Below are 25,099 nucleotides of genomic sequence, written 5' to 3'. Positions count from 1 at the left end.
TTGTCTAGCAAGCCTAAAGGGCTGTGATTTACTTTTTATTTATATTGATGTATTTACAATGTGGCACTCTTAAGCACTGCTGTTTACTCAGAACTGCTACTTCTGGAAGTAACATGCAGAAATTTCTTGTTCAATTTTTATAGTTCCCTTTCATCACAAGAAAGATTTCATGTAAATTCAGGGGTCTAATGTTGATATTGCTACCACATCTATATGCAACAGATCAACTGTTTTTCCTAAGAGCACCTGAAACCTGTATCATGCTTAAACAAATAAGCAAATGTAAATCCAGCATAGAAACAGCTGAAACGAAAATATTTTTCCCTGATATCTTACTCCATTAGGAATCCAGCCATCCATGCCCATTTCAATCTCTGATGTTGCTTCAATCAGCTAGAAGCTTTTCCTTGAGCTAACTGTCTTTTCCTAGTGTACTTGGTTTCTCATAAAAGTTAGACTGTCCCAGCTAGCAGTTAGCACAGCTCTACTGTGCTAGAATTCCTTCCAGGGACAAAGGCAAAGCTCAAAGTACAGAAAACAGAACAGAAACTTGAGGCACACATGCTAACAGTCATTACAAAGTGGTAATCAAGCTTGGACTTCCTGCTAAAAACAGAGCAATCACTAATGTTTTTCATGTCAAACGGAATTTTCAAATGAAAACAGTCTACAGAAGTCCCCAATGTCCCGCATTATCAGAAAGAAGACTGCAAGATTTAAGCTATTTGTCTTATATCCTTCATCCCCACCTGGTATTTTGAGGGGAACTACTCCAGAGAGTATTAGCAAAACTCCCCAAGAAAGCACATTTCAAACTAATACCTTTGCATCATAATAGGTTTCTCAATGTTACTCACATGTCCTTCCTGAAAAGTCAAGACACATAACATATGTACTCATAAATATGAATGCATTAAATCCTATTAATAATTTTTAACAATGTTCATTGCCCCATTGGAGCACACCGTTTTATTGCTACTTCCTGACCTTCAGAACTGATATGGACAGTATTGACAAGTCACAATGAAGCAAAAGAGACTTTAATATGTTTGGGTACTCAATAAGAAAAAAACTTTATTTCTTCAAAACAGATTCTTAGAAGATATAATTGACATCTGAGATTATGTCAGACAAAGGCAGACTCTGCTGGGGACTAGTAGGAGCTTGTGCTCTGGCTGGAGCATAAGTGTACAACTTACTCCTCAAAAAGAGGAGGTGACCTTAGAGGGAAGTAAGGATTTTCTCTAGGGTTGTGTAAGACCACAGTACATTACTTTGTGAGTAGCCTTTACTGACATCAGCAAGAATAACAGATTGTCACTACAATAAAATTCAAGGCTGGTGACACAGGCTCCTTTAAGAAAACGTATTTGAAAAATCATAAGCAAAGGGATCACCATGTCATTGTGACTTCCATCTGAGGAAAATAAGCCTTTTTAGACCAATGTCCTTGCGGTGAGATTAGAGAAATATATATTTGGGGGGGACAACCCCCCAGTACTTAATTTTCAGCAAATAATTTTAAGTGCTTAAATATGCCAATGGAATCTTACTCTTGTCTGAGTGAATTTGCAAAAGCATCTGACAGCAAGTAGTCAGACCTGTAGATGTTGCATATGGAGTAATTCAGGGAGCCATGTGGTCCAGAGTTTTCTGCCGCCTTATCTCAGTCATTATCAAAAAGCCTCTGAAAGTTCCTCTTCTATAAACAGGGAAACAACAAAATGACAAGAGATAAACAAAGGGAAATCTTTTGAGCTGTCTACACAGAAATAATTTAGAAGTACTGAGAGAAGGGACCACACTGCAGATCTTGCACGTAGAAAGACCCCGTTGAGCACCCAAGCATTCCCCTTGTCTAAAGTGGGAAGACTATTCAGCTGAGTAACGATTACAGATGCTGTAGGAGGTACAAGATGGGGACCATTATTTCCAGGTTGTCTCATCTCCTCTGGCTGGTAATCAGTACAGAAACCCAAATGAATGGAAAAGACCAACTCTGAGGCAAAGTTTGGTTTATAGCTCGCACTGTATGCTCACTCCAGCTCTAGCAAGAAAAGAAAGATATTACTTTGTCATCCGTTAATTATTTATTACCAGCTATCTGCACCTCTGAACTACTCCTGCTGCAGGAGCCACTGGGCATTTATGGCAATTCATCAAACATACATGCTTTCCAATTCCCTCTAAAGCCATAAACAGAGATGCCAACTGCCCAGCTAAGTTAGAGAATCCTTGACCTATCAGAACAGACTTTTCTATTTAAAAGTCCTAATGTACAAACTCTCGGTAAGATAGGCAAATACAGTGATATATTAAACAAAAGATCAAAAAAAGTCAGAAGTTTGTTTGATGTGACTAGTGAAATAAAAACAGATGGAAACAAGTACAAATACCAACCTTTTAATATAAATTCTGTTATTGCCAATTCTCACTAGAGCTTCCTCCCTTTAACTTCCTTTGCAGTTGGCAGTCATACGCTTGCATTCTAAACAGCCAAGCACCTCCAACAACCCTTCACACAGAAAAAAATCATAATCATTTTCGTTTCCATCATTTGTTTTCTGTGGGCCTTGATCCTTCAGAAAGTTATGTATATCCATTCAACCCACTGCAATCACTGGGGCTTTTATAGAAGTAAAAATACTTGTACTCCAGAAGCAAAAAATGCCACGAGTCTCCCTACAAACGTAGGATTTCTCCATTCTTGGTTGCTCTCATTTTCTTTCAAAGTGTATTTTTACTTCTAGGTCAAGGGGTTGATGCTATTAAAAGTTGTTCAAGCTTGAAAAGTTCAAACTTTCTAGAAATACAGGTTCAGGTCAGAGGTCTAACCTGAGACCAGCTGACATAAATCAAAATATGTCTACTGAGCTTTGAATTAGGTGATACATGATGCATGAGTGCTTCAGTTGTCACCTGAAACCCCTTCTGTGTGTCTCAGGTGGGAGAACTTCCTATAGTTGTTTTCCTAAGTACTAAATTCTTTCTTTTCTGTTAAGATTAAAAGCATGATTTTAGCTAGATAATTCAATTGCAGCATGAGAGACTTTTATTTTGTTCTGTGTAGATTCCTTTCTGGGGGCAAATAAATGAAATGAAAGAGAATACACAGTGCAGCCTATTTTAAAATACCCATCAGTCTCTCCCATTTGTTAGATGTCTGTATATATGAAACAGAGACATCTAGCCAGCAAATAGTCCATGTTGGTTAATTGATCCTACTGAGAAGTGTACACTTACCCAGGCAGAGTTCAAGTTTGACAGAGCTGATAGTTCCTTCAATGCAAGCTCAGGTGAGCATACATAGCAAACTGTTGTACCTTGCAGAATAATTATACATCAAATAACAAACTTGTGACATACATACACAGAGGAGAAATCCAGAAAAATAAACCCAGAAGGAAAAAAAGACTGTATTCACTGCAACAAGTTGTCAGTGAGACATTTTATTCTCCTTATTGCCTTTCCCTCACTTGCTGAGGCATACTGACAGGGGAAAAGTTCTATTGACTCTCTTGAGAATGTGTCTTACCACAATCCATAATAGTCCATTGCAGTTGTTAAGTTCAGTGTATTTCAGCATTGTAAAGCTCAGAAGAAACAGTGTAATAGAGCAATGAGGTTAAAAGATTGTGTTATTTATTAAAATAATTAACTAGCTAAAGCAGAATTTTCAACAATTTCCCAAAAAGAGAATGAACTCAGATTTCAAAGTAAGGAAAGAAAAATCAGAAACAAGTTTTCATTCGAAGCTTTGCAGAATATGTATGTTCTAAAACAAATTGGGTCCCTATCAGGCTGAGTATCACAGTCCACATTTACAAGATTCAGTCAGTGATGCTACAGCATTTCCTAAAATACATTAAAAATATTAAAGAAGCCACAACACCACAGATGTACTTGTGTCCTTTCAAAACACTGTTTCATAACATGATAACGTGCAGGAATTATCTAATACCAGATACCATGTAATCCGTAAAGGAATTAAATAGGCAGATCTTCAAATACAAAAGATAAACAGCCTGTTCAGGTGAGGCAGAAAATTTAGATGAGATTTTTTCATTGAGTTGAACAATGAACTATCTCCTAAATTTCAGGTAAAGAAGTCCGTTAAGGAAGATACACAAAGGATTAATGTGAAAGTTCTGAACTACTTTTCCACAGAGTGTGTCATTGCATCAAATGTAAGGATATATTTCCATGAATTCTTTAAAGCCATTTGAATCAATCTGAGTATAAAGATTTTTTTTTATTATCACTAAACAAGGCATCTAAAAGAATTTAAAGTTACTGAGATAGAAACAAAATATTAGAGTTTTACATCATATTAAACTAGGTTTTGTAAAAATAAAATATGCCTCAGGCTTGTCATATTAGATATACAACTTTTTATCTGAAAGGACAGATTTAGAAAGCTAGATTTAACCATCCTAGATAGCTCATTTTATACTGTTATCTGTAGTTCAATAGAGTATTTTATAGCTATTGGAACACATAATCAGAAACGGTAAGATAAACATTTCTTTCTATCATTGCATTTCTCCAATATTATAAAGGCCTAGTCTTGTTGATCAAGTAAAGAGACACTATGCAGATGAAAAAGAATGAACAGGCTATGAACAAAAAAGCATTCAAGATTAACCATGAAAGTACAAAACACTGTCCCAAAATATTTTTTACTGAATCCCAAATTCTCTACACAGGCTTATAAGCCCCCTTCAAAAATACATAATTTTATTTTAAAATTGTTACAAACATACAATGAAATGTCCTGAAATAAAATATACAGTGCTGTGCTTCTGCCAAACTACCCTGTGTTCTATTCTGTGTTGAATATGGATATAAAATTATTCCAACAAACCCAAATTTCTGAGGTTTTCTTCCAAATCCAATCCCTTGGTCACTGTAACTGCCCAGGCCTTTTTTATGAAGCTGCTGTTAACAGACTACAGACAAGCTAAAATGAAGTCATCAACATACCATGTTTAGTAGCTCCACATATTTGATTAATTCCTACGTTATTGAGATATATCTGCAAAATTTTTAGATTGTTCAAATGTTTTAATTTTTCCAAAGCTTGCTGTTGGAGAAAGATGCCTATGCTTCATATAGATCCATATGAGCACCATTTACAGTCGAGAGATTTCCATACTAGTGTCATACCCACAGTCACCAGGCAACTGCTGCCCATCAGGGAGTACAATGAGCAGGAATTGCCCTCTCCAGTCTCTCTGTGAGGATTCAGCTCCATATTTCACTGGTACAAACCAGTTCCTTAGAAGTACAGTATCTGGGAGATAATAATGTTTCCTTATATTATCAATACCTTTCTGGCTTGTACTTCCTTATGTTTGCAATACAGCATAGGGTGTGTGTAAAGGGAAGGAATATTTGTCTTCAAGGTCATTTTGAACCCTTTGTACTCTTGACATTTTGTATATACAGTAAACAAAGGTGGTTAAACAAATGTATAAAAATTCTTGGCCAGATTCTTTTTTATCACTGTGTAGATCAGGAGCAAGCACACTGACTCAATAAAGTCACAGAAGCCTAAGGAGGAGCATTCCTGCCAGTATGTCATTGCTTTTTTATGAAATTAGAATGTCCTGTGCCTTAATTTAAAAGGTATTCTATTTTTACTGTAGGCAGTACAATGGAAACTGCAGTGCTATCCATTGAGGTGTTGTGAGTAATGAAATCATAAGTTATCCATATGGGTGTTCATCATTCATCAAACACTAATAGCTTCTCTTTGATGCCTGAAAGAAAGACAAAAATACAGAATACTGCCTTTTCAAATTCTGAGTATTTCTCTTTTTCAGTGATGCTTCACAAGCTGTGGAGTTTCCATTGCATACAAGAACAGCTATATGAGATCTACAAAAAAGTATCTCTGAAAAGGATTTACAATAATTCAGTAGTGGATAGATAACAGTGGATCTAAACCGGCAGTGAGTATGCTTCCTTTTTAAAAATGGACATACCACCAGATGTCAAAGCTGGAGAAATACAGGGTTTAGTGTATAGCAGCCTATCCTTTGATTAAAAATGGGACTTGTTTAATAATGAGGAAACTCACAAGTTGGCTTAACAGAAAACCTGACTTCTGTGACTTCTTAAGTCCTTTGCTGTACTGCCATCAGAAGTCTGTGACATTGATTTAGCAATGCTATCAAAGCACTGACCCATCCTCAACACATCCTACTGTACTCATTTTCTCCAGGCTATTTTAAGCAGCAGCTGACATTGTTCCTCTTGCCTTTCATCTGTTTATCAGTCACGTTCAGGCATCAGTCAGAATTACCCACATCAGCTTTCTACTTGGCTATCACCTATGCTTTCTCTTCATGCTGTCCTGGCAGGGTTTCTCAATTTCTTCTGCTTTCCAACACTGCATTAATGCAGCTTCAGCAAAGCAACAGTATACTTTAAAATGGTAGGAAGAAGTTGATGTTTGAAAGTTACAGTATGATCTTTACTATTGTTGAGAGAAAGTGATTTTTTTAGGTCTTGAATTTATAAGTGCAGGAATCTTTTGTTTGTTAGGCTGGTCCCAGTTTGAGAAGGGCATAAAGGAGGACTGATAACCAGAACTGCAGGTCAATTGTGATATAATTAATTACAATTATGCAACTTAGAGTTCAGGCTAGTGATCATTCAATTACGCTTGCAGGAGATGGAGCACAAATTGATTTTGTCTCAAACAGTTAAGCAGAAAGGTCGTCGTGTCTTTTTTCTTGTTACGAAAAGAAACTGCAGAGAAACTGTCTCTAAAAAAAATTTAGCAATACTAAGTTTTAAGATGTTTTTAAAGCTGATAAAATATCAGTAACTTAAGCTTTCTAAAGTGAAAACCATAGTGTGTAGAGCCTGTGTCATGAAAAATCAAAGGGCAGCTAGGGTTTCTAGTCTTTCAGTTAGCTGCTTTGGAAAAGCTATAGCTGTAGCATTAAATATCACAAAAAAAAGGAATTTCTGAGCAATAATGTTGAGTTTGACATCGACTATTCACCAAGGGATGGCTTGCTACTCCAGCTCCATATCCTGGCAAAATACCCAGCATTAAGAGGGACAATTTCTTCTGACTTTGGAAGAACTTTTTAAGACATTACAATGTACTCCTAAGGTATCACAAACATTAAACTGCTATTCAATCATCCAAGACTTAGTCTTCTGGATTTCCCCCTGAATCGTATGCTGTGCTACTCTTCAGCCCTGATTATCAGCAATTAAAGAAGCTATTCCTCTGAAGCATATATGGCATATATATGCATGGAAATGTCAAGTTACTGGGCAGTTAACAGCTGCCCAGTTAACTTAGTGAACTAACTTAATATTAGTTAATATTAATATTAACTAACTTAATATTAGTGAACACTAATATTAAAATATTTAATTAAGAATTTAGTAGCTTTAAGTTACCTGTACCAGTAGATGAAAGATTTTTAAAAAATTTTATATTTATGTCAGACAAATTTGAAGCTAAAGGAATTATAGACCAGTGGAATGGAAAAACACAAATTCCCATGAGGAGGAGATAGATACTTGCTGATGATCAGCCACTGAGTGTCATTATGCTGCCAATGGAAATATATGGTTCAGTCCTTGAATAAGAAAATATGCTCTGTGCTTTGAAGCTAAATCTTCTCATCCCATTCACTGGGCTTTGTTTAGCTGGATAATTTGTGTTGCTTTGCTCATGACCAGTATGTTTATTTCCAGATAATAGATGTCAGGTTCATGGGAGTTTGTAAAACTTGACACTCTCGTAGGTCCAGAAAGTTGAATACCCAAAGATTCACAAGTATTGAAGAAATAAAGCAAATCACAGTCACCTAGAAAAAAATACATCAGAAGCCACCTGCTCTAATCATGTTTCCTTGGGATCACCCACATTAAATTCTGAGTATGTTGAACAGTGTCCCATCTTCAAAGAGCAGTGATGCTGGTGCCCAAAACCGAGTGGAAGGCCCTGCACCAAGACCTCAACAAATTATAGGACTGGGCACTCACCGATCATATGAAGTTCAACAAAGGGAAGTGCTGGATTCTGCACTTGGGGTAAGGCAACCCTGGATGTTCATACAGATTGGAGGATGAGATGCTGGAAAGCAGTGCCACGGAAATGGACCTGGTTGATGGCAAGTTGAATATGAGTCAGCAGTGAGGGCCAGGAGGGCCAACCGTGTCCTGGGGGGCAACAGGCACAGCATCGCCAGCCAGTTGAGGGAGGGGATTGTCACGCTCTGCTCTGCAGTGGGGCAGCCTCACCTTGAATATTGTGGCAGTTTTGGTCACTGCAACATAAGAAAGACACTAAGCTATTAAAGAACATCCAAAGGAGGGCATGAGGAAGGTGAAGGGTCTGGAGGGGAAGCCGTATGAGAAGCACCTGAGGACGCTTGGTCTGTTCAGCCTGGGGAAAAGGAGACTGAGGGGAGATCTCATTGTGGACTTCAACATCCTCACTGGGGGAAGTAAAGAGTCAGGAACTGATCTCTTCACTCTTGTGACCTGTGACAGGACTCAAGGAAGCATCCTGAAGCTGAGTCAGGGCAGGTTTAGGTTGCATATCAGGAAAAGGTTTTTCACCCAGAGGGTGGTTGGATAGTGGAACAGGCTTCCCAGAGGAATGCTCACAGCACCAAGCCTGACAATTTGAGAAGTGTTTGGACAATGCTCTCAGGCATAGGGTGTAATTCTTGGGGTGTCCTGTTCAGGGCCAGAAGTTGAGCTTCATGATCCTTGTGAGTCCCTTCAAACTCAGCATATTCTACAATTCTATGATGTAATTTGTTTCAATTAATTTGATTTAAACTGAAACACCCTTTATACTTAACAGGATCACTTATAGTCACATTAATAGAACTGCAGTTCCCAGGCTTAGCTTGGATTTAAGTTTCTGTAACATTCAGCAGCTTGTACTGGAAGTTTATCCTTCTCATATGGCCATGTTGGGCTGATCATCCACTGCTGAAGCTAGCGTTGGACCCAGATAGTCATTTATATGTCATTTATTTAAAGTTGCCAAATTGCCTGAGGTAGGTGCCACAGACTGCAGGAAGGACTGTGGGGCTGGACAAACATGAAATCAACTTTTCTATAATGAGCAGATCTAGACAGTCATGGCTAGGCTTTGCGAACGAAGATTTGGGAAGGGCTTTACCCACGTTTGTTACAAGCGTGCTGGTGGCTAAAAAGGCCAATACGAGACAGGCACGTCCAGTTGCAAAAGGCAAAGCAGAAAGACTCCTTAGGTGGTATATTCTGCAAGGCACGAATCTTTCTGCATTGTCTTTTCTCCTCAGGAGTGATCCTGCGTGCTTTCTCAAAAGCATCAGCAGAGTTATAGATAGCGTGTCTAAAAATTAACCTGACCAAAAGAGTGTGTAACCAGCACCATGTTCTCTAAGGCTGCCTTCCTCATGAAGGCGAACTTCACTGAAAGCAGCAATGTCGATGTTGAGATGTGACAGTTCATGGGCAATTAGGGCAGACCGACGCTCAGGACGTCTGCTATCCGCCAAATTGAGCGTGGTTCTGATGTTCCAGCATGCTAGGAGGCAGGTGTATATGCCTTTGTCTTTTGATATCTGTGTGACTGCATTTGTAGAAGATGTCACTACAGGGTTTTGCAAATGTGGGTAAGGCCTTTGAGCCTGTGCAATGGATATTTTAGGTGAGACGCAGTGTGTATGGAACTGAACCCACCCTAAGGTTCATCTACCAGGGCAGAGCAAGCTTGGACGGTGGCAGCGAGGTCCTCAGGACGTAGGTTTAGAGTGACCTTCTCTTAGATGGATGGCTTTACAGGGCTAGTTGAGCTCCATCTGCCCAGGTTTAGAGTTGTCCGTCTCCTCTGTGTGCTCTGGGGCTCCCCCTCTCATCTCCCATGAGGGCACAGTCCGCGCCGGCGAAGCTCCCCCTCTCTCTCTCTCTCTCTCTCTCCTTTCTGCGCCTGGGGCCAGGCTGCACCAAGTGCCCAAGGCCGGGCTGGGCAGGGGCCACGCTGTGTGCCCGTGTGCCGGGTTGGGCAGGGGATCTAGACAATAAAGCAGGGGCAAAAATCACATCTGGCCAAGAATAACGTTTTATCACTTGGGTTCTTACTCTCAAGACATATTTCAACAAGGGCAAACACTTGTGTTATTCAGTGTTTCTCAGTTGCAAATAGTCCTCATCTTCTAGCATAGAACCTTAACAGTAAACATTTTTTCAGCAAGATTGCCTTTAAAAGTGGGAAAAAAAAACACTGAAAGAACAAAAAACCCCAAACCAACCAACCAGAGAGAAAGACAGAGAGAAAACAGGGGTCTGATTTGCTTTTCTTTTAAAGAATTGTCAATACCAGATGGAACTGGAACATTGAAACAGAAGCAGAATAAATGTGACATCTGGCAAAAACTGAGAAAACCTAAATCCCAACCTCTCACATACATCTTTTTATTTCTATTAGAGAAGTGCATACGAGTCCCTCTTGGGATCAGAAAAAGCACACAGCAAGAAAGAAAACCTATCCCAAATCCAGTTCAAATGAAGTTGCAATGAAAAGCTTTTTGTCCTCCCTAGGGCTTCTCTATCTTTGGCCTCACATCATTTGTTAAACAAGAAAATAGGTTAAAGATCAAAACTCTGAAACTGGATATATTTTGTTGTTGTGAAACTGATGCAGTTTGGGCTTGTATAAACAAGAATTTTCAACACTTCTTCCTAGCAGCTATGGTATGATGTTTTTTTTTCATAGAAGCCTATATTGGAACCTGGTACTGTTTGAGAAATGAAGAATACTATTTTAAAAATTGTTGGTCTCCATCTTATAGTGATTTCAAACTTTTAACTGAACTGCCAAGAAAGAAGGAAAGGAAAAGGAAGAGGTACAAAGACTGTCAAAGACAGCTACCTTTTTGTAAGATGAAACAACATGTTTGGGATATCTCCATTCTTCATTAACAAGATCAATAAATGGAATCCAAACTAAGAAGAGCTTAGAAGGTTATCTTTATTGTCCATTTACTACTAAATAAGAGTTTCTAGTCTAGATCACACCCATCTCCAAAATTTAACCTCTTACTTCAGCTTGCATGCTTCACATGGACTTCTGTTATTGAAGTTCAGTAAGCCATTAACTGTGCTTGCCATAAGTGGTCATGGGAGTTTTGTGAAACTCTTGCAATAATTCTATAGTTACTAGGTAGCAATACAATCTATGCCACCATACCTATGTAGTAACATAAGTTTTGGGAATATAATTTAGATACCTTCTAAGATTGTGTCTATATTTGAAATTGGGGCTTCTGTGCAATTTTGGCACAATACTTTTTACTAAAATGTCAACAGTTTTGTAATCTTACATAGTTATGTTGCATATAAAGGTGTGCTGTTTTACATATACTGCTCTGAAAGTTCCTTTCAAACAACCAAAACCAGAAAAAAATTAGTATTTTAACTACTACTCTGAAAGGCATTTGAAAGTCCACAAAATAAGTGTTGAGGTTTAAAAAAAAAAGTTTGAGATAACACACTCATGGCCTTAACTTTGACTCATTTAAGTTAATCAAGAACATAATATCCATAATACTAAGGGTAAGTTTGGAAGACGGGAGCTTAAAACACTTTAGACTCGCCAACCAAGCTGTTAGGATCTGCTTATTAAAAGATGCCTTTGTCCAAACTAAGGTGCAAACGAAACTATATGCCTAAGTCCTGGTTTTATTTAACAGTAAATATGAGGGGGAGAGAGAGAGAGAGTAACGGGGGGTGTGGGGGGAAGGGGGACAAGGGGGACAGGGGAAGAGAGAGAGAGATATTAAGTAAATAGATAAAGATATCACCACCCCATGGATTCCAACAGCATCCCTCTGGGTCTTTCTTCTAGTCTTTTTGGTGGTGAGGGTCCCCAAGTCATGCTTTTGGGGATATTCACGGGGCCTCTCAGTTGTTCCCACAACTTGAGATGGCATGGGTGTAAGTAGTTGTCTTTTTCCTCACAGCTTACACAGTGGAATTCTGTTGGTTTGTTAATGTCAAATCTTCACTTTCGTTTAGGTCTGTAATTAATGCTTTCCTTTCTCACAGTTTCCAGTGGTGGGAGCATTAAATGATAACAGTAACAAAAAATTAGCCATGTATTTTAGAAATAACTACAGTAAGTTGAAACAGCTGTTCAACCCAATTTTCTCTTATTTTTAGTAATGAGTATGAAATGTAGCTCCCCAGGTGCTTCTGTAAATCCATCTAGTTATGTAAACATAGCCTCTAACACCTATTTTAGACTAGGCTACGTTTTTGGGTCAGGTGTCTGAACTCCAGAAGACCAATTAAAAAAAAAGTCTCCCTCATGCATATTCCCAAATAGATTGTGCTAATAACTCCTAGACAACTGAAAATAATCAGGATGAATTTCAATCACAGCAGAGAAGCTTCAGAGGGCTTTTTTAAAAAATAAAATTAATCTGCTTAGAAATCAAAGCAATTTATCCACGAAAAGAACCAAGGACTTTCTCCCACAAAATTATGCTGGGGTCATTGACATGGACTAAAGAGAGAACTCAGTGGGGACAGATCCTGACTTTATAATCTGAGGAAAACATCCACTGGGAAAAGAAAACTAGCTTTGGTTACACCGAACTACTGTCAAGGGCAAAGACTTACCCCATCTCCATATCTGTTGCATACATGTCTTCCTCCTACTCCAATACACAGTTTCTTGTCCAAATACAGGGTTTTTAATGGTCAAACAAACCATCTCCCCAGCTTTCTATCCTTACCATTCCACCTTAATCTCTTTCTTGAGACATGCCATCTTCAATCTGCTTATAGATCCAACATTTCCTACTTGCTGGTCCAAATTTCTCTCCTGCACATATATCATCATTTCCCTTGTCCCAGCTTACTCTTTTCCTCAGCAAAGCTACGTCAGCATGTCTTTTCAACTAGGGCCAGAGAGATAAGCTTTCTACAAAAAAAGAAAAGTAGAAGGGAAAAAAAAGCAAGTGAGGACCTACCTTGTTTCCAGTTTTCATACCTGCACAGCTAAGGAAAAAGGGATAGGAAATGTTTGCCTTTAATCACAGGTTTCTCACATGTTCAGTCACTGTGTATGGGGGGAACAGGTACATTTTGATGACCATCTTTAGTTTCTGAAGTTAAGCCTGTCTAATCAGGAGAAAATCTTCAAGGACTCGAACCAAGTTTGGTAAACTTGTGCAGATATTCATTCCGAATTCAAGCCACTGCTCCATAGTCAAGTGCAATTACTGAAGTTAGGATTTGGATTGTTATGGATTGATATTTCCAGAGATTTTTGTTGCCTTGTAACAATTAAAAAAAAAAATAAAAAAAGAAAGAAAAATTAACTTTTAACAGAAGTGCAGAGTATTTTAGTATTGTTTAAAGTATGTGGTACTTTTCGGACAGGCTTTTTGAGAAATTAGTTCAGTGATCTAGACCATTCAGGAACCAGAGGTTATTATCATCTTGTGCTAGTTATGGCAACACTTGTTAGTTTTACTGAATGAATTAAAAAAAAATGGGCACTGTTATCCCAGAGCAGAGGGGGATATATTTGCACAAAAAATGTTTGAATAATACAAAAATAGCCTTTACAGGGAACATACAATTTATAGCAGAATAAAGAATGAATTAGTTGTATTCACACACTTTCCGGCCAAATTCTTATTGTTTTGTAAAGAAGCATAAAAAACAGATGTTGAAGTGCAACACTGCTCTCTAAAGCATGAACTGTTTCTAAACACTAGGGCAAGGAAACAACCAATAATACTGAGAATTTGTTGTATAAACCCATTTGTACAATCCAGGGTAAACGTCTACAGCCTAGGACAGCAGGAAATTCTACGACTGATACACAGAAACAAAATGTTCACAGTGGATCCTAAAAATCCAAAAAGTTCTTCCAATTTCACTAGAGACAATAAGAACTTTATTATTGACTATTGTGGTCAGGCTGGAGCTCATAATAAGTTTCAGCATCTCCAGAACTTACCAACTTTGAAGCATCACGACTAATGACTGGGTCAATTATGCAGACTGTGTAATTGCCCCCTGATGAGCTGAGCAAACAAGCTCTGTTAGCAGACATATATATGTATATTAGCAAGCGGATTGCAAAAGTACTCATCGAAAGTCATGCAGATTCAGTTGTTTGCTCAGTGTTTATTGGAAGTGAACATAAAAACCAAGTGAATAAAACCAGATAGAATTCATGTTTTGTTACATTCAATAGTACAAAATTCAATAGTATAAAATGCACAGTCATGCTCCTGAGAACCAATAATATAAAATTCTGCTATAAACTCAACCAAGAATCCCTCAGCTAGAAAGAATGAGGAAGAGAAAGACCTGTGTAATATAGTTAATCACATGGTGTGACTGTGAGTCACCAGGATATTGCAATCATTAAAAAGTCATATGTGATCCAAGGATGCTTCCGATGAGGTGCTTAAGTAGAGAGAGAATACTATTTCCATTCTATAGGGTACTGATGAGCTTTCATATGAGATATCTTAAGCTGCATACAGTTCTGGCCGTGAAAAGGTTAAGTGAAGCTGGAATAAGTGCTGAGAAGTGCTAATGGGCTGTTCTGTAGATGAAGAGATCATCTCATAGGAACTGGAAAAAAAATCATTTGGCTAGTGTAACGTAGTAGAGCTATAGCTGGGATAGGACACAATAGCATTCCATCAAAGTGCTAGAGCCCACTGAAAGTGAAGTAAAAAGGAGTCTTAATTGTAGAGGAACAAATTAGTATTACAGGAACATGAGTGCAGATAGGTTGGAAATCTGAATTATATAAAAGTCCCACCATTTGAGCAGTAAGGCATAGTGTTCACTTTCATATTGGTTACAGAAGACCTAACCATTTCTAAAGTATATCATGATATGTTTTAAAAAGTAATTATAAAGTTATATATCTTTGATAAGCTTGTTTAGAACCTGCTGGATATTTACCAAAATTTCACTTTAAAAGCATGTCTGGATATTGTTCACTTATTCTTCTTCTATGGCACGTTTAACTTCCATGGTGGACCCTTATCACATATGTGGAGCACTGAGTAAGATTTTCTCAGTCCAAGCACAACAACTGTAGGAGGTTGCTGATGCTCCTCCACACCTTAATGTGGGAAACACCAGTCACTTTTTCCCAGATTAAAATTTCAGTTGAAAGGGTTTGAGCAGTTCCTTCCACTGAAGGAGTCACTGATAATTCTGTCTTATGGCAAGCAGAACACCATTGAGGAACAGCGAATTTAAATGAATTCCTAGACATAGACATATAAAGATCTGTATTTCTAATGGCCATAATAAATCTTTACTCTTGGGGGGGGGGAAAAAGGTAGCATATATTGTCCATCTTGATAATTGATCAATTTTTCCCTTACGATTTGTCAATTGTTTGATATTTTAATGCATGAACAACAGACCTCAAAGTATTTTAATTAGAACAGAAGGGCTCAAATCTAGCGCTAATCTTCTAATTGCAGTGGTAAGCCATGTCTGAATATCTATTTACTGAACAGAAGTTAATTAAAAGCTTGGATTCATGGTATACGCATAGCATAAAACTGAAAGCTGAAAGGGTACACCATCAGCAGAAAAACGAAACTAAAGTGACAACTAAGGGCCTTAATAGGCTCAAGAACAGTTTTCTATCCCTGTACCACTTTGAATGGTTTCATTGTAATCAAAACATGAAAGGAGATGCACTGTTTACATTTCATTCTGTATAGATTTTTAAAAGAAATGAGCTTCTGAACAAAACCTAGGATGAAATAGTGTACAGTTTAAGGTTGCATTTTTTCCACTCATTCCTCTCAGTCATTTATTTGCTCCTGAAATTGTGCCAATGCTACTATTTGTAGAGCTCTGTGAAACCAGAGTAGTTAAGTGATCCATGGTCAGAAAACTAAAGAATAAACCTTCGAAGAGAACAGTTTAGAGTACAGACTTCCAGTGGTTTTACTGGCACAGCCAAAGGTTGTAACACACCTACAGAACAGCAATCCACCACGAGGAGAGGTGCAACTTCTGCAAGCCATGTTTGTAACAACGGAATTACAACCTTGAAATTACCTTTAATGTCAAGAAAATCTGAACCTGAGTTTCTCAAGCTTGGTTTTTTCTGGTTGCTTTTTCTTCTGTTGGTCTTTAACACTTCTGTCATTGATTATTTTTGTACATGTTGACCACTTCCAGGCAAGAGGTAGGCATCTCAAAGAATTTGGCCACTTAATATGTGTGACTCAGGGAGCTAGGAGAGTTTGGACAAACACATATATGTCCAAAAATGCGCTGGTACCTGTAGGTGTCTTTATTTAAACAGAAATATGCAGGCCCATGTCAGAACAGTTCTCTGAAGGAAAAGCAGGAATCATAAGGTCAGCTCAAATGATCATAAAATCATTGCCTCAGCACTCATGGTAATAATTCTTATTCTTATAGACAGAAGGAGTAGCCCTGCTGCTAATACTCAATTCCTTGTCAAACAGCTGCATTAACACTGTACAGACATTTAGTTCCTGTCATGTTCATGTTTTGTAAAGTGGCAAGAATGAGAATTAGGTATGGTCCAAAGGTAAACATTCCTGAGATACGGATCAAAAGAAGCCTGTAGGGAGCTAAGAGTTAGGGTACTGGAAAAAGTTCAATCCATCCTAATGGATTTACTAGTCACTTCAAATTACTTGAAAATAATTCACACACACTGGCCTATGTGACAGGCAGTTGATTCCTAATAAGCAAAAAGTTTTGAACTTCACTGTCGAGAGAGCTGAGGGTCATTCTCTTGTTCTTAGAAGTTTAAACACAAGCTGGATTACTGATTAAATCCTAATTTTCTCTCTTGCATAACCTATTGTAAAAGCATCTGTAAGTAAAAGAAAATCTATATGAAGAGGAAAGAAGTATATGAAGAGGAGATAGACTGTTCATTTTTATGGTAGTTCAGCTGTTATAAAACACTAAGGAATCCATCATTATCTCCACATACTGACAAACCAAGCTACACTAATTCTGCTGTCTGTGAACCACTGTTTAATTCTCAGTAGTCTGAACTTGAAGGTAGAGTAGCATTCTACTAGAAACCTGTGTAAGTAGATCATTGAAGAAATTGTTCAAAACATCAGTGAACATCATCACAGATGGGGGAAAAGGGGCAAGTGATGGCTAGGATCAAGTTCACTGCAGCTTCTAGCATTAAGTTCCTTAAAGTAACATGAAAGTCTATTCTGATAACCAGCAGATGTTAGGTGAAGGGATTGGAAAGTTGTTGCCATGACCACAACTCTTGCACTCCCCTGAAGAGAATTTTGATTTGCTTCACCTAAGATTTGGGTCTTCTGTTACTAAAATAAGCAGTCTATCACACTACTAAAATAAAAAGCTGAGACAGAGTTGCAGAAATTAATAACTGCAAATACTAGAGACTTATTTTCCAGTGAAAATTATGTTGAAGAAGTCAGATTTGTTCATTTTGAATCCATACATTAAAAACTGGCTTTTGACAGACTACTTCTTTTTAAGGAAAACATAAAAAGTGCATGAGTTTTAAGGCAGATCAGTAGATAATTACACCAATAAATCATATGCCTACATTTGAGGTACTGCTTCTGAGCCACTGCAGTGAAATTAAAAACCTGCTACAGGCCATTAAGTATAAAGAACTACCTGTGATTTTGTGATTATACTAGAAAAGCGTATTAATATATCAATAAGGTAGCAAAACAGAAGATTAAATTTTTCTACACTGAATCTTTTTTTTCAGAAAATAGTTACTATTTCTTATTACCTTAAATTTAGTAAAGTGTTAAATCTGTGAAGTTACAAGTGTGTTGTCAGGAAGACTTTTCTAGAGGCACAGTCAACCTTAACTTACTGCAATCCTGCACTGGAATAAGAGTCTGCATTCAGACCGTTGTCATGAAATGACGGTGAACAGTAACTTGTTTCCATGTCAAGTAGCAGCTTTAATTGCTGACATCCAATGCAGACACCACCTTCCAAAGAAGGGAGGTTTTAGTAGAACAATTTTGGTGTACTGCTGTCAATCTCGTTTAGCCCTATGAGATGCACGCTCGGTAAAACCCTTCCTTCTACACAGATCGGGAGCAAGGCCCAGCTCCAATATGCCCAAGCTATCTAATCTTAGCTTTTACTGCAGAGGAAACTGCTAAATTATGAGAAAGAGCTCACTAAAAAGGTAGAATTATGGAGATTGGGTTGTTCAGGTGATGACTATTAGTACCCCAAATATTCCAATAATGAGCACCAAAATGGCAAAGTATACAATCAAAAAGGAAAATACAGATATTTGGGAGATGATGGCAACTTAGGAACATTGAAGACCTACTCAAGGAGGCAAGGAGGTCTAAAACTTCCTCTCCTGACAGATGGCTGCCTTGCAGCAAAACTGTTTCATAAGCATAATAATGCATTCAGTTGCTTACTAACCACAGTTCACAATTATGCCTTTTAGCTAATAATCATTGCTTTTAAACAGTATTTATCCTGCTTGCATAGTCTCTTTACACATGGGTAAAGATGCCTGAATAAAGGAACTCAAACAGAGTTATATTATCTAAAGGCACCCTTTCATTAAAAAAAAAAAAGACTCTTTAGATTTGCCTATTATCATTTAGATGTTCTTATCTCTTAACAACTAAATGCACAAGCAATGCCAAGAATTTTTACCTGATTTATCTGGTTTTCAGGTAGGCAGGCTCAAAATCTGTAATTCTAAGGAAAGATGAACAAATAAATGACTATGATTTAATAGTATATTACTTAGAGAATTTGTGCTCATGCAACCACTTCTTGAAGCATGGGACATTATTTCATCCTGTTCAGTGCACAAAACACAGCTGAATTAGCTTACCTTTGCCTGGGGTTCAGAAATCCTAAGTCAATATTTACCAAGGCTCAGCTATCACATTTCATCTATTATGATATTGTATTTATTCTCTAAGGTTTAGGCTATATAGAAGGAACCTGAACTGTGGGCCAGAAAAAAGTACATTTATAAAGGGTATAGACAGATTTTTACACTTTTCACTTAATTCCACCTTATAGGCATAAGCCTAGGGTAGCATTACAGTGTGCTTCCCTTCATCCTTATTCAAATTTCTCAGATAACTCTGCATCTGTTTTGTTCACAGTGCAGTAGTGTGAAGCAAACTTAGCTGTGATCCAAGTTTGAAAACGTGTTTGTGTAAAGTTTTATGTAGAAATTCTTTTTCCAAACACTGATTTCAGTAACAATCACTGCTCTACCTGATGCTTCTGCTAATAACAATAATGATCACTGCTAAGTGAAACAGGAGGAAAAAATATCTGTCTGGGTAATGGATTCCAGTTGGATTTTTTGCCTTTCCTCTTCCAGTATGTTTCTTAGGTACATAGATAAAGCAGAATCATCAAATGATTCACACTGAAAGGGATCTCAAAGACCATCTAGTTCCAACCCCCCTCCCATGGGCAGGGATGCTGTTCAATAGATGCAGCAGCTCAGGACCATGCTACAGGCCATGTACACACATAAAAATTATCCTCATCTTCTCTTCCACAGTTAAGAAACCTACCTTCTCTGTCCTGAGCAAGTGCAGTGCATGGGACATCAGGAGTCCTCACAGTACAGGAGCTGCTGAGAATTGCCTTGTCTTCTGCATCACATGCAGATGATTCTTCTATGTTTTCACTGTCCACATTTTCTGCCTGTAGCTCGCTAAGGATATACACAGAAAGTGAGGAAATAAAGTTAGTAGAAACAACCTCACCTATGCATAGACTCTTGACTAGGACAGCAACAGCCATTCCTTACCCAACCTCTTCATTTTTGTTGTTAACTAAGAAATGGTAACACCCCACATACATACCCCCACTTCCTCTTGCACAACTATTACGTGATGAAATATTTGCTGCAGGCATGTTCATTCTTTAGATGTGCAGATACTGATATCTGTGAAGGACTTCAGCCCTGATGGCTAAAATCTAAACTGATAAACCACCTCTTCATGGTAAGCACTACAAAAATTTACAAATCCCCTGGCAGATTCACAAAAAGTAGGTGGTTCTTGGTCAGTAGGATTAAGTAGAGCTTAGCAACACGTGTGGGAATAATAAGAGCATGTTGTGGGTGCAAGTTCTCCTCTAATTCCACATCCACTCTTGAGCCTAGATTCAACAAAGGGCTCAGCATATCATTAAACCTACATGCTGTTAGCACGAAGATTCATAAATCAGCACAGACGTTCTGACAACTCAGCCCCTCTAATGACAGCATTAAACCATTTTACCAGCATGTGTAGGCATGTGAATAAAACCCACAGCCATGAAGCCAGAGTTGTAAGAAAATTATCACCATGCTAAAAGACTAGCTGGATTGCATTCATATCACTGGCGAGTGTGGCAACCATAAGAGCAGTAATAAAGCATCCAAAAGCTTACCTGAAATGTATATGCTTCTGAATTATTTTAATTCCTGTTTACTCCCAAAACAATTCTTTACCCTTTCCTAAAAGTGCAGTGAAAGCGAGGCCAAATATATGGAAGCAAGGGGGAGTTCTGCATAGAAGGGATCTCAGGAAGCATCCAGAACAACCACCTCCCCAAAGCAGACTCAGCTATGAGGCCACACTGTTCAGGTCTCCTCCACTGCTCTTCAAGGCCTTCATGGATGGCAGCTGCATTATCTCCCAGGACAAACTGTTCAACTGCCTGACCATCCTCATGGTGAGAAGTTTTCTCCTTATGTGGAGTTGGAACCCCTATATGTTTAACCTCATGCCCCTTGTCCCTTGGAAAACACTGTTCCTGTTTCTCCCAAATCTTCCATTGGCAACCCTTATGCACCAAATATATCTTCATAAAAAATACCCTCTCCTGCAGAGCAGCAGTGCTGCTGACCTAATGGCAGGTTTCCATACAGGTCTGGGTCTGAATCTTTGTGGGAAGGGGGCACCACAGACAACACTTTCTTACACTCCTCAGTAGGGAAAGTATGAGAGCACCTGAGCTATGAGAGCAGCCAACTGCTACTTGCTATTACCTGTCACACTGGTGTGGGAAAAAGACCCAGGGTAAACTTAAAGAAAGCTGTAAAGTTACAAAAATTCTAGTCAGCCTACATGCTAAAGGGGGATAAAATGGAGGATGGAGCAGGGTGGAAAGTTATCCAGTTGTAAAAACATGGAAAATTATAGGGAGTAGATGCGATTGCTACTCCTCGGATGGAATGAAGTCAGCATGCCCGACTTCCGACACACAACACATGCTAAGGGGGCCCAGAGGGCGGAGCAGAGTGGAGGCACTGTGGCCAGGTTCTGTTGAAATCCTTGCAAGATACCTTGTAGCTGATAAGCTGCACAGCAGCTGTCAGCCAAGGGAGGAAAAAGATTTCCTAGTGTTGAACCAGCAACTGTGGCAAGATCACAGATGCCCACCTCCAGCCCCAAAGGTTACCTCAGATGTTAATACTGATGTTATCCATCTCCAAGGTATACGACCTCCCCCTGCTGAACATGATGTATGCCTAGAGTCACTCAAGCTCCACCTAAAGGTAAAAATTAGTATAAAAGTAAGGTAAAAATGGGAAGAAGAGAGGGAAGACTCCATTGTAAGTTCTGGCATCAGTCAATGGGCTGAACCTGTCTTTTCCCCCTCAGAGACTCCTATTGGGTAAGAAATGTACTCTATGAGTGCTCATTGATTATCTCAAGCTAGCTTTTGTTGGGAATTAGAGCTTGTTAGTATATTGCTTCAAATATGTTTTTGCAGCCAGATATGGGCAATCTTCAAACCTTATCTTTTCATCCTTTTCTATTACGTTAATAAATGAGTTTTATTCTGTAAAAGGATTTTAAGTGTGAGTCCTTCAAGGGCATTAGCAGTTGCTGGTAGCAGGTTACATACTCGACTGTGGAGTGGGTCCCTCTTATGCTCTTGTCCCTGAATCTTTCTTGGGGCACTGACAGACTAATTAAAGGTGTGGAGACCCAGGACGGGGGGTCTTTCTTTCTGAAGAGAGAAATTCTGATTAAAAATATTAGTCAAACTGCCCTCCAATCCAGTGGACTGTTCAGTGAAGGTTCCCCATAATGAGATGCTAACAGACCAGTCAGGTACAAGGGTCTCAGCTAACCTGGGGCATTGACAGATTAATTAAACACAAACGGTTTGAGAAAATCTTCCCTTTCACATGACACACTGGGAACTCCTTCTGTGCGGCTCCTTCTTCTTTTTCAAAGCTCGTTGCCATGCCTCTCCTCAGTCACACTTGCAGAAGAATAAGGAGACCCATATGCCATTTTGAAAAAACCCTCACCTTTCATGCTGGTCTTCAGCATGCCCATCAGCTGCTTTTTCTTGAAGAAACTCTACCATCTCCTCATGATGTTTGGAGACCACAAGATTAAAGGGGGCATATTCCTCATTAAAGGATAAATAATACATGTTAGAAAAGCATAGAGAAATTCTGAATCTGTTTGAAAGAACAGCTTTACCAACATGTCAAGATTACCTGGTTCTGAACATCACTATTGGCATTATGCTCAAATAACAGCCCCACTACAGTTGTATTAGGTGATAGGACAAGATAGGACAACCAGCTGAAGGGCAGTGTTGCGTTTAGCCTTTACCAGATTCAAGATGGCAACATGCTCTAGCAGAATAGCCATGCATTCTTCTTGCTGGCACTGTGTGCCTGGGAACAGCACAAAAAATGATAAATTTCCAACATTTACATCTCCCTCTGTCGCAACTTGCTCAGCTCTTGAACACTGGGAGCACCTTCAAAGATTAACTTACATATGCCTGTGCCATGCTGATTACAACACGCATGTTTCTATGGCCCTACTGTGTAAAGAAACCTGTGAGGAACCTCTCCTTTAGCACACTAGATGATAAACCCCACTTACAAGATCATAACACATTCCACATACCTTCATCAGTGGTGTTCTCTTGAAGGGGTCAAAGGCTGTGGCAGGTGCTGGAGCAGCTCTCACCTCACCTGCTCTGGGTTTTCCCTCTGCATATGGCTAGGGCACCTCTGGACACATGTCCCTGAAATGATGTTCAAGGTGGGGTTGAAGCCCACCTTTGAGAGTCAAGGGCTGCGGGAGCTCTCAATAGATGCTCACCAATCACTCCCAGCCTGCAATGCTGGAGCTCAGGACAATGTGCTTTCCTCCATCAAAAAGACAGTCTGAATTTCCTGTAGTGTGACAAAATCAAAGGCTCCATCTCACTGTGCAGATGGCTGCTGCTCATTCCCTGCACAGAATCACAAAGTGGCTAAGGTCCTCTGCTCCAAGTCCTCTGCTCCAGGAGGTCCCCAGGTCCAGCAGGTTCACATAGAGCCAGTTGTCCCTGTGTCTTTTGAATATCTCCAAGCATGGAGACTCCACAGCCTCCCAGGGCAACCCATACCAGTGCTCCATCAGTAAAGATGAGTTACCTGATGTTCAGAAGGAGACTTCTGTGTTTCATTTTATACCCACTGCCTCTTGTGCTGCCACCTCCTGACTTGAAAAAAGCTTTGGACCCTCCCTTCAGGTATTAATACACGTTGATGAGATTTCCCCTGAAACTTCTCCAGGCTTAACCATCGCATCTCTCCCAACCTATATTCATGGGAGACACTCCAGTTGCTTAATCAACTGAATGGTTCCTTGCTGGACTTTCTACAGTACATTCATGTCCCTCTTGTACTGAGGAGCCCACAACTGGACATGATACTCCCCTCACTGGTTCTCAGAAGAGTTGGAAGTATCACCTCCCTGGACTTGCTGGCAATACTGCAAAACAGCACAAAATAAACATATAATAAGTTCTCTATTCCAAAGAATTCACAGTCTAATTTAGGGATAGAGTAGATCATGGATAAGAGAAGGGAAGGTTAATTAAACTTGGATGAACAGGGTATCAAAAGTAGTCGTGATGGTGACCAAAAAATTTCTGATTGCTTACAACTCACTTCTAATCAAAAAATAGATGTATAAACACATGTGGTGTGGCTGGGGGTAGGTGTTACTTGAGTGTCTCAGAGCTGAATTTGATTTTCAACATGATTCAGCAAAATACCTTCCTGATTGACTTGAGAAGGATGCCACAGGCTCTATATATGTCACACCATCATGCCTTTGCTGTGGAAGCAGAGAAAAGATGCTTAAGATTTGCACTGTTGTCAGAGTTTCTCTCCAAGAGAAGTTGTCTCTCTCCCCTATATTTGTTTTTCCTTGGCTTGGGGGGGATTTTTTTCCTCCTTTTCTTTTTGCATTGTAACATATATTCACAGCTGTTTCACTTCTTCAGTTGGTATGTCAAAGAGTAGAAGAGGTTTTCACCATTGAGTACATTAAATTCTCAACATATGAAGCAATATTGTAATAAACAAGTTGATATTCTTATAAAGGAAAGTTGAGGCCTCGGAATTAGACAGACTGAATAGTGAAGAGAATAACATCCTTTTTTTGAAGGAGGAGATTACACAGCTTTAGAATTTAATGAAGATAACATGATTAGTTTTGTAGGAAAATTTGGTTATGATTTGCTGCTTGGTTCATTGCAGTTATTTACACTATAATAATCTGGTGTGTGCACATGCACACACAACATTATTGAGAATAAAAAGTCAAGAACTTAATAACTATTAAATGGAAGAATTTAAATTATCTGTGCAAATATAACTCAGGCACAATAGGTATATAACAGAGAACTGTAGAGCAATAACAAAGATTCAGAGTTTTATTGCTATAGACCTCCTCTTCCTTATCTTGCTGTGTCTTCTGCCAACTTGATATCTGTTCCACTGCCCTGAGGACATGGGCAGACTGAAGAGCCTGCTGGGCATCTTCTATGTTTACATTTTCCTGGAAATTTGTCTTCATTTACAGCATACAACAAAAGGTGTTCAGTTAATGGGCACTCATTCAACATTCAGTTTTACAGCCAGTTTTCAGTGAGCAGTCTCATGCTTTATTTTAATTCACTCAATTTATGTCATTCTCTGAGGACACAAATATTGATTTCCTCATGTTTTCTTTCTGTGGCATTTTTCATTATATTATGTGCATGCTACAAAAAATAA

This window comes from Pseudopipra pipra, chromosome 5 (assembly GCF_036250125.1).
Source record: "Pseudopipra pipra isolate bDixPip1 chromosome 5, bDixPip1.hap1, whole genome shotgun sequence".
NCBI lineage: Eukaryota > Metazoa > Chordata > Aves > Passeriformes > Pipridae > Pseudopipra > Pseudopipra pipra.
The sequence above is the reverse complement of the archived record's forward strand: the minus strand, read 5'-3'. Positions refer to the sequence as shown.